The sequence below is a fragment of the Hydra vulgaris genome, chromosome 03 (genome assembly GCF_038396675.1).
Source record: "Hydra vulgaris chromosome 03, alternate assembly HydraT2T_AEP".
NCBI lineage: Eukaryota > Metazoa > Cnidaria > Hydrozoa > Anthoathecata > Hydridae > Hydra > Hydra vulgaris.
In genome coordinates this window covers 42,726,724-42,743,543 of record NC_088922.1, presented here as the reverse complement: position 1 = coordinate 42,743,543, position 16,820 = coordinate 42,726,724, and the positions used below count along the sequence as shown (strand labels likewise).

Sequence of the window (16,820 nt, the reverse complement as noted above, 5' to 3'; positions counted from 1 at the left end):
TTCTTTATAAACTATGGTAACTTCATTAGAGGAGAAAAAGCAAGAATATTTTTTATTTATCTAGACTTTGTAAAAAAACTATGTTAACAAGAATGCCTTTTAAAAGTATTAAATAAACACCCGCTGTCAACTTTTCAAATTAACGGAAAAACCGAATAAAAAGTGACAACAGTGATTTCCGTGCTCAGTTGGACGGCTTTACTTAATACTTTCAAAAACGTTTACCATGAGATCAATAGAATCAGTTTTAAAACATTGAAAGATTGTTTTTTAATCCTTGACATTTAATTCTACTATTAGATAATTATTACTTTAGTAAATGCTTTTAAGCAACACAAAATCTGGAACCGTAGTCCGGTATAATTAATTTTACCTGGTCTACTTCGGCATCTTGGAATTCAGTACTTCAATATTTAGTATTATCTAAAAGCGTTGTTTTATACTGTATTTAATTTTTTTATAACTTATTCGAAAACTATACCTCAAACAAAAAATCATCAAATCAAAATCATTATCAAACCTTTAACTCTACTCAGTAACGTCGACCTGTTTTGTGGAAAACTTCTTTTTAAATTAAAATTTCTTGGAATCAATAGATCTTGAACGCGGTTATTATTTATTGATTTTGATATATTGCATTTTAATTATTTTTCTAAACAATAGTAACTGTTAAAGAGTAATAAATATAAATTGAAAAAAACATTTTTGTAAATTTAACAAAAAAAAATATTAATAAAAATAATAATAAAGAGTTTTTTATGACATTTTTTTTTTTTTAAACCTAATTTAGGAGATTATTATTTTTTCACATTTCATACTAATTTTTATTTTATAAACATAATATATAACATATAATATTTTATAATATATCATTATGTATTTTATAGGAATGTTAAAACAAATTTTTTAAATTTTTTTAATAAAATTATGATTTTTATGTTACGATTTAACTATTAAACAGCAAAATATGTTATATTAATAAAATCTAAAATAAAAAACAATTGAAATGCTATTATCATTTCTGGATAATATGCCCGATTTTAAATGTTTTGTTTCAATTAAATTCATTCAAAAAGTAAGTAAAAACCAAAACGATTTTATCTCAATATCTAGTTTGGGATAAAGTCTATATATATATATATATACATATATATATATATATATATATATATATATATATATATATATATATATATATATATTTATATATATTTATATATATATATATTTATATATATATATATATATATATATATATATATATATATATATATATATATTTATATTTATATATATATATATATATATTTATATATATATGGCAAACAATTTATATATATTTATAGGAAACAATTTTTTGTTTAAAAAATTTTTTTTAAAAAAACACCTCCTTTTCAAGAAAACATGAAAAGATTTTATTAAGTACCTTTCTTAATACTAAAGCCCCAATTATTTAATAGAACTACGCCAGAAACATTCTTTCGGAAAAAAGATTTCCGATCATTATCATTTCTAAAATCAAGTAAGACTTCAATTAAAATGTAATCAACATAGAGCTACAATAAAATGAATTTTTTCTTTTTTTAGATCTAGCAAAAAAGAATTTAGAGATTTGCAATAAAATGCATTTGTCAATACAAAAGCATTTTACTAATTTAGCATTAATTACAGTGTTTTTACTTTAGTCTTAATAATTAAATTAGTAAATTTAAATAAATTTATACAAATGTGCTAATAAAACAACTTATAGTGCAAAAAATGATTATACCACTAAAAATACAAAAAATCCATTCTATTAAATAGACTATTAGATAGTAACCACTTTTATATTTTTCTTTAAAAAATTGAAATATAAGACAAGATATTTTACAATAATGATGCGTTTCATAAAACATTCTATAATAATAAAAATAATATGTTTGTTTTTTTGTTAATTTTTTTTTCCATTATGTGAAGCTAATTTTATGTTTTTTTGAATTATTGAGACTATTTTAACTCATTTTGGTTTCAATCTTCTACTCACAACTTTGGTATGAAAAATTAAAGTTTTGTATTTTTAAAACTTTTAAAAGAAAAAAATCGTATAGTTATTTGAGCTGTTTAAGCCTTAATGAAAGCTTTGATCTTACCTAAATTTACATTATTTATATAAGTTGATAAAATACAAGCACCGTAATATTAAAATTTTATAACAAAGACGTCCTCGGTAGGGCAAACGACGATGCCCTTTAATCAGTTTTATATAATAGAAAAAATCATTTTATCTGTTGAATTGTTTGCCTGTTTTTTGTTGTCTACTTTCAAATTGAACATCATTAGTTAATTATAGTAATGGTATAATATTTTAGTAAGTTCTGAAGTTATTGGTATCAAGACAAACTAACTAGTCATAGATTGATAATTATCGAGTTATCGAGATATTAGTTATCGAGTTGATTGTTACATACTAACAATCAACTCGATAACTATGGCTAAACTAACGGAGAAAAAAAAATTGATCGGACAGCTAATAAAATGAGCAATAATCATTCTTCATAAACAAACTTCATTTATATTGTTGCTTTATAATTATACAATACAATAACGGTATCAGAACAAAATATGGTATTGAATTATATCATAATGTGATGATGGTGTAGTATTTGAGCTCTTGTTTGTTTAGCAGTTTGTACTGAACCCCATAAATGTCTCTGGCAAATCAACAACTTTTTGGTTAAAATTTGTTCTTAACTACTCCTAAAACATCCAAACATTTTGAATAATTACAAATCTATACAAAGTATATCTATAGATACCGTAATTGTATAATTATAAAGCAACAATATAAATGAAATTAATCAATGATTATTGCTGATTTTATTAGCTGTCCGATCAATATTTTTTTCTCCGTTAGTTTAGCCCTAGTTATCGAGTTGATTGTTAGTTAGTTTCTTTGTGCAGCAATATTTGTTAACTTATAGAGTAATGGGGTTGAAAAAAGGATTGCAACAACGGTTAAAAACAAGAAAAAGTGTATCCTCATAGTCAATAGAGGCTTCTTATACCTTAAGGAATTAAATATGTATCCCAGTAAACATAAGACATGTTTTAGACGTCTAAAATTTACATTAAAATGTATAAAACGTTTTATTGACGTGGTAGACATGTCTTCTTTTTACTAGGATATTTAAAAAGAAAAGACAGCTTGTTTAATGAGTAGTTTATATAATTTATGTCATTAATACACTTTTAATATATTCATTATATATTACAAACAATTTATACAGATGAAAATTATAAAACCGAAATAAGTTATATAACAAAAAAAGAGGTTAACATTATTGTAGTATTTACTGTTAAGGTTTTTTTTATAGAACATTTCTTTCGAAAAAATTCTCAGGGAAATCGTTAGAGTCTTTCTCCATTAAACTTTGAAGTTCTTTTCGGATTGATTCCCTGTCAATACTTTTCTTGTCAGGAAATAACCTTTTGAGTATGGTTGTAAATTTTTTCCAGTTGCTTTCGCTTTCGTTTTTACTGGCATTTAATTTTTCTAAGTACTTTATACTTTCTTCAATTTTATAGTTGAATATTTGGCGGATATTAGCAAAGTTTGAATGTTTCTCAAAGTGGTTTCTTCCTTCATAAGTAAATGTTACGGTAAACCAAACTGTCAAAAAAGTACAAAATATTTTCATTTTCATTTTTATTGAGCCACCACCAGCTTATCTAAAACAGAATCTTCAACTAATTATTAAAATGATTGGGAAAATAAAAATTTTGCTATAAAGTTTATTTACAAAAATTAAATATTTGAAATAATTTTTTGCCGTATTTTAATATTATATAAATCATACTAGTATTTAAATACAAAATATAAATGTTTTAAAATGTAAATTTTAAGTGCATCAATATTTGCAAACCCATTTATAAAAATCCCGATTAGATTTATCCCAAAACTAAAATACGTGATAAAATTCATTAACATATCAGCTAATGAACGAGAATTTTTTTCTTTTTTTACTTTTTTCAGTAAATAAATTTACGTATAAATGACCAACTGTTTTGTGTCATTTATTAAGATCTATTATTAAAAAATGACTTTTGGATTATAAATTATTATAGAACAGAAAGCTGATTAAGTTATTAAATAAAATCAAAACAATGTCTCAAATAACGTTTTCAACATAAACTAATATATCTCTTTGCAACTTTATCTTTTCGTAATATTAATTAACCACCCTGTTAATTTATTCGCTATTTTTCTTTCTTTGGTCTGCTTTTTTAACTTTCTGCTTTTTTAACAAATTTTTTGTGCTACTTTTTAATTGCAATTAATGAAATTAACTGCACAGGGGGTTCTTTATTACAATAAGATAAAGATCAAATAAATAAAAAAAGAAAAATTACAAGAGAAGGTATTTTTAAAATATAAAGAAAAAGAAATAAAATATAAAGAATGCGGATACTCTGAGAAAACCATTAGTTCTTGTCACAGAGAACCAATATTGGTAAAATTAGAACTTTTTCAACAAAAGTTTTTAAGTTTTTTTTTTTTTTTTTTCTTGATATGTTGTGTACTGCTTGCATCCATCAAACTAATGAGTCTTTTCGACCGATGAAATATACGAACAATAATCTCTATAAATTTCTAAATAAATATCACGTCTAAAATGACAATAGTTTAAAAAAGCAGATAAAGACGTCCATAATTTTCATAATAAATATATCGTCTTGCGCTCACTAAATCTTATTTGTCGGACATAATCATTGGAATCTTATCTGTCGAATACGATTATTAAAATCTTATTTATCGAGCATAATAAAATATATTTGTACAGGTGTACTTCTAAATACAATCTAGATTATCCAAAAGGTTGTGTGGAAGAATCTAAAGAGGTCTCACTGAATGTGAAGCCAGATGGTGCGTTTACGCTTCTGTTGATAAAAATGCCAAACCACTGCCAAGGAACGGTTCACTTCCAAATTAGTGTACATACATATATTTGAGATACGCATAACTGTATTTTATATATATATATATATATATATATATATATATATATATATATATATATATATATATATATATACATATATATATATATATGTATATATATATATATATATATATATATATATATATATATATATATATATATATATATATATGATATATATATATATATATATATATATATATATATATATATATATATATATATATATATATATATATATATATCTGTATCATATATCGTGATAAATATCATGATATTTTATCATATTTATTATCATGATATATGATATCATGATAATGAGGTAATTGATAAAGTTCTGACCATCTCAAAAGTAATTTGTGATGATGTATAAATTAGAAAAAAAAAAAAATCACTTTCTACTCCATTTGTTTCTATTGGGATCAAAAATAAATTAGATGATGTGTCTTAGCGTCTCCCGATGGCGTTAATTGAACTTAAGGACTTTGGATAATGTCAATTAGCTTTTGATAACGCAAAAGAATTACAAAAATAGTTTTTGTTTCACAGAAGTTTATGTCAGACCAGACCAAACCAAGAATAAAAGGATAGTTCTATCTTAACTTTATGATGAATGTAGAATTAGAAATAATGCTCTTCCAAACTCATTTGAAAGTCTGCAATGGAAACAATTTAATTGGGGCATAGGAGATGGAAAATAACAATTTTGATCTGTGTGATCTAGCTCAATTCAATAGAATAAACAAAAAGATTAAAGCACCAATCAAAAATGAAAATTGTTCTCTTACTCTATTGTCTACCTATTCTTTATCTCAACTCAAATGTCTTTATTTTAATACAACGTCTTTAGAAACTATGTAAGCTGATTTCCAAGTTTAACTTGCATTACTGGATTACCCACACATTATTGCAATCACAGGAACGTGGTTCACTTCTATATCTTTAAAAAATCTAGACAAATGCATTGCGTACTTTCGATATAGGATAGTTCGTGGAGATGGTGTGGCCATATATGTTAGAAAAGATGTACCTTCATTTGAATGCGAGTTGAGTGATGAACAAATGGGTCAGCAAATATGGTGTCAAATTTAAATTGGAAGGGTTATTTTGTTAATTGGATGTATTTATCGTCATGCGTTTACTCGAAATGAGTCTAATTTACAAATTAATAAGTCAATCAAATGTGCTAAAGCTCTAATTGATGATGAGAAATTTACAAGTGTTCTAATTGTTGGTGATTTTTAATCATAGTGATATCCGGTGGAGTGATTTGGGTGCCCAATGTAAAAGTGGAAAACAGTCTAGTCAACTTTTTTTAGATCAAAGTTTGTTTCTTATCACAGTTTGTCACTGAACCAATTTTCATTAATAATACGCTTGACCTAGTGCTATCAGATTACCCTAATTCTATTTATAGTGCTACAATCAGGGTTCAAATTATTTAAAGACGCATACATTTTTTTGATTAAACAGCACATTTCTAAGTTTAATGTGTCGTTTAGTTTGAAAAAGAGTGATCCAAAATGGTTTAATTCTTCTATTAAAGCTGCGACAAAATAAAGTTTAGACTATTAATAAAGTTACGTTGCGCTTCTAGTAAATTTAAAGACAGTATTCGAGCCTTGTATAATAAACAAAATAGTCTGTTCAAAAAACTTGTGGCTGATACGGTATTAAAGTTTGAGAGTGAAATCATCTTTGCTTGCAAATCTTGCCCGAAAAGGCTCTATTCTTATGTAAACACCCAAAAGTCTTGTAAAAGTCACATTCAATCTCTTTGACCACACTGGAACACAATTACTCGATAAAAAGTCTATAGCAGACCATCTAAAATATCAATTTTTTAAAGCGTTTCCATCACCTGTAACTCACTCTCAATCCCCTATTTTTCCGAAGCTATTTGTGCTCCAGTTTCAAGCTCTTTGTTTAATTGTTGTAATATCGAAAAACATTTATCTACACTTGACATTTCAAAAGACGCCGGTAATGATGGAATTCATCCTCGAGTGCTCAAAACTTGTTCTAAAGAGTTCAGTGTGCCTCTTTCTCTAATATTTATCTCGTCCTTTGATTCTGGTCAAGTGCCATCTGGGTGGAAACTCGCTAATATAACGCCCATTTTCAAAAAAGGTCATCGAACTGATCCTGGAAATTACAGGCCTATTTCCATCACCTCTGCAGTTGGAAAAATAATGGAAAGAATAATGCGTGACGTCATGACTGAATATCTAGTAAAACATAATTTGTTATCTTGGCATCAACATGGTTTTGTCAGATATAGATCGTGCATTACAAATCTTTTTGAAGTGCTGGATATAATTACTGAAGCTTTAAATGATGATTGTGCAGCATTGCTTATTTTGCTAGACTTTGCTAAAGCTTTTGATTGTGTGTCTCATGTTTTGCTTCATCTCAAGTTGGCTGGCTATGGTTTTTGCAACGAAATTCTCAATTGGCTCAAGAACTTTCTTGACTGTAGAAAACAACGTGTTGTTTTTGGCAATTTCTTCTGTGAATGGATGGATATTCTGAGTGGTGTTCCTCAAGGATTGGTCATGGGACCTTTACTATTTTTGCTGTTCATAAATGATATGTCAAAACTAGTTAAAAATACTTGCAAACTTTTGCTGATGATAACCAATTGGTTGCAAAAATAAAATCAGTTATGGATTTGGCGTATGTTCAGGAGGACATTGATATTTTAGGTGATTGGTCAAGACTTTGGCGCATGGAATTTAATATAAATGAATGCAAAGTTCTAAAGTTTCACAGTGGTTCCTCAGAATTTGATATCCTCCTGACAATGTTAGACGCAAATGGTAGTCGCATTCCTCTTGAAGTTCTGTTGAAAGAACATTGGGTATTCTAGGTAATAATAAACTTAAATGGTCAGAACAGATTAGTCAAGCTACTCTGAAAGCAAACTCTGTACTTGGGATACTCAAAAGAACTTTTAAAAAATGGAATCCAAGTATGTTCGTCAAGCTTTATACAGCGTATGTGCGGCCGATATTAGAGTACTGTGCACCAGTTTGGAGCCCTTTCTTACAAAAGGACATTAAAAAGTTAGAATAAGTTTAACGTAGGGCAACTAAACTTGTTCCACAACTGCGCAACATGAACTGCAAATCACGTCTGGCAAATCTTGGTCTCAACTCATTAGCTGAACGTAGATTAAAAGGTTATCTAATTCAATTCTTTAAAATTTATAAAAACTTTAACAAAGTCAACTGGCATCATAAATGTAGACGAGCGACTTCTTTCACATGAGATGGTCCTGCAGGTAGTCTTCGTAGTGCAAAGCATAAAATTGAACGAGAAGTTACCAAAAACAGTAAAAGACACAATTTCTTCAAAAATCGAGTAGTGCCAACATGGAATGCTTTGCCTGCTTCAATAATTGCCGCTAATTTGGTCAACGAGTTTAAATGCAATTATCAAAAATCTAATTCGAATTTAACGGGGAAAAAAAAAAGTTCAAATTAGAGAGATTTTCGAATAACAGAAAGTTGACTTTTTTTCAAATATTCTGGTCAAAGTAACAAATAGAAATGAAACAAACAAACAAATAGTGATTTTTAGGCCTAAATGCAATATATATGTGATTTAAACTTTTACATTTTCAAAAAAAAGTTAGTAAATGTAGATTGTCTTTTTGAGGCTTTTAAATCCATTTCAATGACACGATTTATGTCTTTAAGAGCCTTCGTCAAATCATCTCCAAAGTTTGAATAAAGACTGTAACTCTTGAGTTTAGTGACAGCATGCATCGCTTCGTTCAGACTTGGTTTTGTAGCATTGTCAGAAAAACCAACACACTCATCATTAATTTCAATAGCATCATGCTTAGAAATTTCTGCAATGATGTCCTCACCTGATGATTTGTTACCAATGCAAACATCGAAATCTATGTCTATTAACTCGTCGGCCGTGAGGTTAAAATTTGCATCGAATTTTGTTTTTAACAATTCGAGATCATCTCTTAAGTTTTCCATTACAGTCTCGTCTACATCTAAGCCACAGAAAGAGTCGTTATCATCATTTACATGCTTTTCCACTGCTTCTAATGATATTACTGATTTTTTGAAACAATTTATGAAGATTTGATCTTGAATGGAATTCCATACTTTTGTTAGCATAAACATAGCAGTTAAGATAGAAAACTTAAGCATCTTGTTCTCTTTTTCTAAGGTAGCAATTTGCTTTTTCACTGCAAGTGAGCGATATTTGGCTTTAAGAGACCGGATAACTCCTTGATCTATAGGTTGGGTGATCGAAATTGTATTCGGTGGAAGAAAGACAAACTCCACCCAATCAAGTTTCTGCACGTTAGGATGGGCAGAACAATTATCTACAATTAAAGCAATTTTCCTTTTCTGAAAACTAAACTTTAGGCCAATTTCTTTAACCCACTCTTCAAATAATTCTGCCGACATCCAACTTTTTGGTTGGGCCCGATAGCGACAACGAATATTTTTCACACCTTTAAACATCTAGGTGACTCCAATTTCCAATAACAAACATTAAAAGTCTTTCTCCTTTAACTTTACCTGCGGCCATCCTGTCAGACGAACTTTACTATACTTGCCTCCTACGCACTTTTCATTTTTTAAATGTAAACTTTTGTCCGCCAAACATTGGTAGAAAAGACCAAATTCATCGGCATTAAAAATATTTTAAGTGGGTATCGAGAGAGAATTGTAGGCAGTGTGGTTTCGAGCCATGGAGCGATCATCTGATCGTTAACTGACTTTGCCTCTCCAGAAATGGTTTTGAAAAATATACCATATCTACAAAAAAAAAATTATAATTGCTTTGACGTTACTTTTACATGCGATGCGTACGTTTGAATTTAACTTCGAGGTCTTTGCAAGTTTCCAGAATGTCTAATTGTGGAAAATATTTACTTCATTTTTTTAAAGCAATAAAAGAAAAAGCTGCAGAATAATCATATATTGTCAAGTCATTAATCATAAAAATTGGAGAGAATAAAATAAGAAATTAATTTACTTTTTCTTAAATTTGTCTACCCATCCATCCGAAGCTTGAAAATTTTCGAAGTTTAATTCTTTCGCAAAATATAAAGCTTTTTCTTTTACCAGCAAACCACTGATTGGGGCATTATTAGCTCTCATTCGTTTGAACCATTTACGTACAGCTTTGTTGACATGATAATACGTATCAACATTCACTAGTTTCGCCAAATTTCCTTGACGAAGAGCAGAGATTTTATCTTTATACTTTCTCCAGTTTGAAAGAGTGTTTGATGGAATATCAAAGATTTTCGAAACCTCTTTATTTGTTTTTCCTTTCTCCAATTCCAGTAGAGCTTCGTATTTCAGCTTTAAATTGTTTTTTTTATGCAGTCATTTTGATGCCATGATTTTTTTTAAACAGAAGGAAATAATTCACGCTAACTGTTTAACAAAAAATCAAAACATTCGAAATTTGAAAAAAGAGTTTGGTGGTTAACAAAGCTTTTTATACGATAAAAAGTTCGATTTACGGAGATAATCTTACTGATAGGTCTGAAAAATCCATTCGAATTATAGTGGTTTTCGAATTATAGAGATTCGAATTATAGAAAGTTAAACAAAAAAGTTTCTTAAGCGCATTTCACGGCGACTTTAAATTTGGTCGAATTAAAGAGGTTTTCGAATTAAGGAGATTCGAATTAGAGAGATTGTACTGAGTGTGTATATATATATACTCTATATATAGAAAATTAGAGATTTTATTATTTTCCAGTCAGTACCTGAGTTAATTCATTTTTTATAATGTTAGTTTAATAACATACTCGTAGCTAATGGGTTAGCACCAGCAAAAAAGAAAAATAGAAATACAGTTTAACGATAAAGACATATTTAAATTAAAAATAATTTGCACCGTTTTATATCAGTACTTTTTACATTTATATAGCTTTTTTATAAAAAAGAATTTTTTTTATAATAAAAAACCTTTTTTTGTAATAAATAATAAAGATTAGATAATTTCATATTTGTTGTCAATTTGATAAACGTATATATTGTTTATACAGGAACAATGGTTCCTCTTTCTAGATGGGTTTAACTTATAATTTAACTTGGACACTATTTATGGGCGTAGACAAATTACTTAAATTCGGGGATAATGAAGAGAAGGAGCGCAAGCAATCTGTTTCTTATCAAGAATCTGTAGTAATACCTATATCTTATGTATAGAGAAATTTAGCTTTTAGGGGCTATTTCTAAAACTTTCTGACTGTTTTATCTGACATAATAGTAAACCATTTTCCAGAAACATTAGATTTAATGCTACTATGTTTAGTGAGAAGTATTATCTGCAGAATTTCATTTAGGATTGTTTTACTTGTATTCTCATCTTTCTCATCAATTTAGTTAAAATGGGATTATCTTTACTTCTGAGATTAAATAACTGAGAAAAGTTTAAATTAAACTTTTTGCAATATTTATATGTATTGTATCACGCAAGGCAATACCTTGAATGGAAAGAAATTGAATATTGGTGATTATTATATATAACATTGCCCTATTTTCCTTTTTTTCCTCTGCATGTGTTTTGCTCAGAATTTCACCAATATCTTTGGTTTTTGAACGAATACTTATTACTGTCTCAATGGCTTTTCGATGAGAAAGAGTATTTTTGTGCCTCTGGAATTTTTTTAAACCCTTTTTACAATTAGAAAATTCAGTTTTTGCAAATGATAAACTATATTGTCAGCTTCGTTGTAGTGCAACCACTGAAACACCTTGTACCATTGCGTAAATAATGATTGCTTCTGACAACTGCATGTATGTTTTAGAAAAATTAACACAGGTTGATGCAGATTATCAATTGGATGCCTCTTTTGGTAGACTGTGATAGTGGAGTCAGAGTTAATATCATTGTTGAGAGTGTTAGTAAACGAAGAAGTATTATTAAAAATAGAGCTAGTAGTAAGAGTAGATGCAAAGCTAACAGAAGATGAATTATTAGCAATACTGACAGATACACATGTAAAGAGATACATTTGTAAAAGTGTTGTAAAAACAGTTTGAAGTTGAAGTAGTAGAAAATGATGTAGTCTTCAGAGTAGCAACAGTGCTGGCAAAAGATGAAGCCTTTACAGTAAAAACAGCAAACAGTGTTAAGAGAAGATGATGAGACAACATTTCTTGCATTAAAGAAAGTAATAGTGTGTATCTGCTCTTTCCAATCGTTCCTATTGCGGTTTAAGATGCTTCCCTTTGCACTAGAAAATTTCCCTTTTAAAAATATAATGCTGAAGTAAATCAAAGAAAAAATTTTTTTGTAATGTTACTGCAGTTAAACAAACTTCTTTTCAAACTAGTTTAAAACTAACCAATGCATGAATAACATTTAAATTGCTTTAAACAGTGCGAATACAAACGTTTTTAGAACAAGTCCGCCATCGCTCTTCAGTGACAAACCATAAAGAGAGGGGGGGGGGGGGGGTAAAAAGGGAAGGGGAATCCTAAATATATATATATATATATATATATATATATATATATATATATATATATATATATATATATATATATATATATATATATATATATATACATATATATTATATAGAAAAGAAATGCGTTTACGATTTTTGCGGTATTTTTGTTTTTATTATTAGTTTAATGGCGAAATTTTTTTTTTTTTTATATATATTTAAAAAAGAAGTTTTTATAAATATTTTCAAATTTTTTTTTAAATAATAATAGCAACAATTAGCGCAACAAAAATAAAAGGTTGCATCCCAACTGGTTCACGTTTTTGTTTATTATGTTATTTTTATTTATTATGCTATTTTTATTTATTATGCTATTTTTATTTATTATGCTATTTTTATTTATTATGAAAACAAAAAATGAAAAAAGTGAGTATTTAAAAGGAAATCTCCAGTTTGGTGCGGTAAAAAAATGGCTACAAGGCTTGTCTTTCAATAAAAAATACTTAGTTCTGGTCTGTTATATTTAACCTTTGAAAGGGCATCCGTTTGCTAAAATATGATTTTTTTTCTTTTATAAAATCATATTTAAGAAAATGGAATTATAGTAAAACGTGTCACCCACGCAAGGGTGGACGTATATATATGTAAAATTTAAAAAAAAAACTAAGTGTTTAGTAGACAAAAATTTTAAAATTTCTGAACCCTCGATAAGGTAAGAACTAGTTAAATTTGTTAAAAAGAAGTTTATTTGCTTGCCATTTTCATCCAACTAAATACGAAAGCAAAAATTATTAATTATCAAAGAGATTAACTACTGAAAAAAAATCATTAATTATAATTAGATCATCAAAATTAAATTTTTAAAAAAGAACCCAGACATCTTACTTTATCGTATTAGATGAGTCTGTAAAACGAAAATTATAAAATGAGATGTACGTAACTTTTTGAATAGTAATAAATGGGTCATAGGAAAAAAAATATATAGTTTTAAAAGAAAGAAATTTCATTGGTTCAAAAAAAAAAAGATTGTTGGAGATCTTAAGCATTAAGTGAACATCAACCGACGTTGTTTCGACGTCGCCTGACCTGATGGTGCCTGATAAATTACACTATGTCAGTGGTAAGATTATTTTTTTGTGACAATAACCCTGAAAACTTTTATATATTAAATCCCCGGAAACTATATAACTAGATAACAATGAATTGCCATCCGGTAATATAGTTCTAATTAATAAGTTGCAAAACTTATGTGACAGTTAAATTACTTGGTACGTAGATAGTGGTTTATTTTTTGGAAATCATTTAAAAGAATAGTCAAAAAATTCTAGTTTGATTCTTATTTTTTAACTATCTATATTATAACTTAAGTCCATCCAAAATAATGTAAACCCTACAAAGACTGCCTATTTTTTTAAAGTTTTAAAAAGCGTTAGGTATGTAAGTTATTAAAGATGTGCTAAAAAAATTAAGAATTCAACGAAATAAAAAACTTACTTTGGTATAAAAGTTACCTGTATACAACTCGTATTTTTTTAAAAACAAATGAAACAGAAAAACACATCACAACATGTTGTATTTCCGAAGAATCTTAAAACTACAATTATTCTTTCTAAATATAGAGGGTTTATATTTAGAATCAAATCTTTTAAATATTTTATTGTTCGCAGACAACTTTTATCTGTTTTTATTTCAACAAAAACATAAAAGTGCTTTATAATATATGTAATAAAATATTCTTTAAAATAGATGAGTGGTTTACAACTAATAGGCATTTAATAAACAAATACAGTAAAAGTGTAATATTTCTTTCAAATTACCCGATTAGGATTACTTTTTGAAAAAATTTAATACTTTAATCTCTTACGGTAATACTGTATAAAGAAAAAATTACCATTGTAGCCATGCTAAGCAATAGTTTTGTCTTCTAACAACTTAGTTTAAATATTATTTGAAGATAATATGTTTGAAAATTGTGACAACATTAATATAGATGTAACTCTGGTCGAGTTATAACATTCAATTCTAGGCTCAAAAAATATTGGCTTACTTTGTAAAGCGAGGCCTTTATTAAATCAAACTTAACATTTATCATCTTTTAATTTTTATGTTCAAAGTTAATACAAATATAACACTTAGCATTTTTTATTCGTTATTCATAATAAATAAGCACAGATACTAAACCAGATACTCGAATAACACTTAAATTCAAAAGTTAAGCAAATGCTTTTCATTTTGCACTGTGTTTCATCAACAAAGATTCATCAGAAATGAATGATCAAATTAATAAAACTTCAATTTATACCAAAAATTAAATTACAGGAAGTCACAAATGTCTTAACTACTGTAAATTTTCACACATTTGTGGAATTTTTTATTTTTAAAAGATTGCTTATGATTGGCAAAACGTTTTTTCCATTCACCCTCTGTTATGCCAATATATTGTTTACCAGGTACAATCTTAGAGGAAACAACACATTTATATACCATATTTTTTGATAAACAACTTCCACTCATTGGACAATTGTTTTTTTGTTTACAATTACAACTTTCTGTAGTTTTTTCATTCAGGATTTCTTTTTTGTCTAACAAAGCATTATTGTGACCTTTTATAATTCTTTCCATATTTTTTGTGCAACTGTAGCTAACTTTAATTGTATTTTGATTAAAAATTTTATGTAATTTATTAGAGGGCGGGAAATGCTTATCGACCAATTTTAAAAACACTTTTCCTATATTAGTGGAAACATTTTTGCTATATGGGGGGTTGAACCAAATTACATTTCTAGTTCTATTTCGTTTTTTTTTTAGTTTTTTTTCAAATTACATTTCTAGTTCTAACCAAATTACATTTCTAGTTCTACTTCGTTCTAGTTCTAATTCGTTTTTTTTTTGTTTTTTTTTCAGGGTCAAATTTTAGTTCAAAATTTTCAAAACCACTTTTTTTTAGGGCATCTTCAAATATTTGTTTGGAGGAATTAAATACATTTTTGGAGTTTTGGTTTAGCCTTTTATTAATTGAAATCAAGACTTGTTTTAAAATTTGGGGTGGATGATTTGAGTTAATATTAGTATACAATAATTAATCGTTTGGTTTTTTGAAAGTCTCATTTGAATTTTCAGAGAGGTTAAATGTGACATCAAAAAAGTTCACAAGTTTTAAATTTATGTTTATTTCGATTTGAAAGCCAATACTTTTAAAAATTTTTATAATACCTTTTCTAGTTTTATCGAGCTGCGTACCAGATTTTCTACGCATTACTATTAAACCATTGTCGCGATAATGACCTAAATCTTTTATATTGATTATTTTACTTAACAAATCTAAAATATATAGTCCAACAAATTCACAAATTTCTGCTCCGTCGTAACTGCCCATTGTTACATCAAAGCAGTCATGTATGTTTTTCTTTTTCCAAGTTTCCTTATTAAAATAGAGTAAGGTTTTTCTACTATGTTTTATCATACGGATTGTGTCATCAGGGGTAAAAATCATTAATGTCAAATTGAATAAATGTACAGTCATTTTTATTTTTGATTATGGAGAACCAATTTATAACATCAGTGGTATTTCTCCACTGTTGTAAATTTAATTTATTTCTAAGAATATCATTAATTTTGTCCAATTTAATTTTACTTAGATGTCCAATCTCACTTTTTGAGGGAATCAATAACCTACAAGGAAGTTTGTTTTGAAATTTTGGTTTATGGTCTTTAGTGTTACGAAGGCTTGGGCAGGGGCAGTTGATTCGATTCTGTTATCAAGGTTTATTTTTTTGGCAATACTTTGCGCTTCTAAATTAATTACGTTTTACAAATTTTTAGGGGCTTTTTTATAAGAACTAGTAATATTGTCACGTAAAATTTTTTCATAGTTTTCTGTTGTGAGTTGGTTAATGTTATTTGTTTTATCAGCAAAAACCAAAATATTAGGGTTTGATTTAATTTTTTTAACATCTAACTTTAATTCTGTTTGAAATTCGTTTTTTATTGGGCGAAACTTTATTGTTTTAATTAAATGCAATAGGTCATTTTCAAAATTTTCCAAATCAGGTATAAAAGGTGGGGCATTTTTTGTTTTAAATCCATAATTATCATATTATCATTATCTTGGTTATTATTAAATACATCATCTGTGTTTTTATATATATATATTTATATATATGTATATATATATATATATATATATATATATATATATATTATATATATATATATATATATATATATATACATATATATATATATATATATATATATATATATATATATATATATATATATATATATATATATATATATATATATATATATATATATATATATATATATATATATATATATATATATATATATATATATATGGAGGGATTTAGGTCCATATTGATTTTGTTTTT

General features: G+C 27.1%; 1 long non-coding RNA gene across 2 annotated transcripts; it reads right to left on the bottom strand.

The window, feature by feature from the left end:
• Nucleotides 1–3,186: 3,186 nt before the first annotated feature.
• On the bottom strand, nucleotides 3,187–14,080 carry LOC136078171 (uncharacterized). 2 transcript variants are annotated; one of them, XR_010637588.1, is made up of 2 exons: nucleotides 13,921–14,080; nucleotides 3,187–3,708 (listed from the first exon to the last, which is right to left on the bottom strand). It is a non-coding gene; the product is annotated as an uncharacterized LOC136078171 (long non-coding RNA). The 2 variants fall into 2 exon arrangements; XR_010637589.1 differs by having other exon boundaries at nucleotides 13,938–14,080.
• Between the last annotated feature and the right edge of the window lie 2,740 nt (nucleotides 14,081–16,820).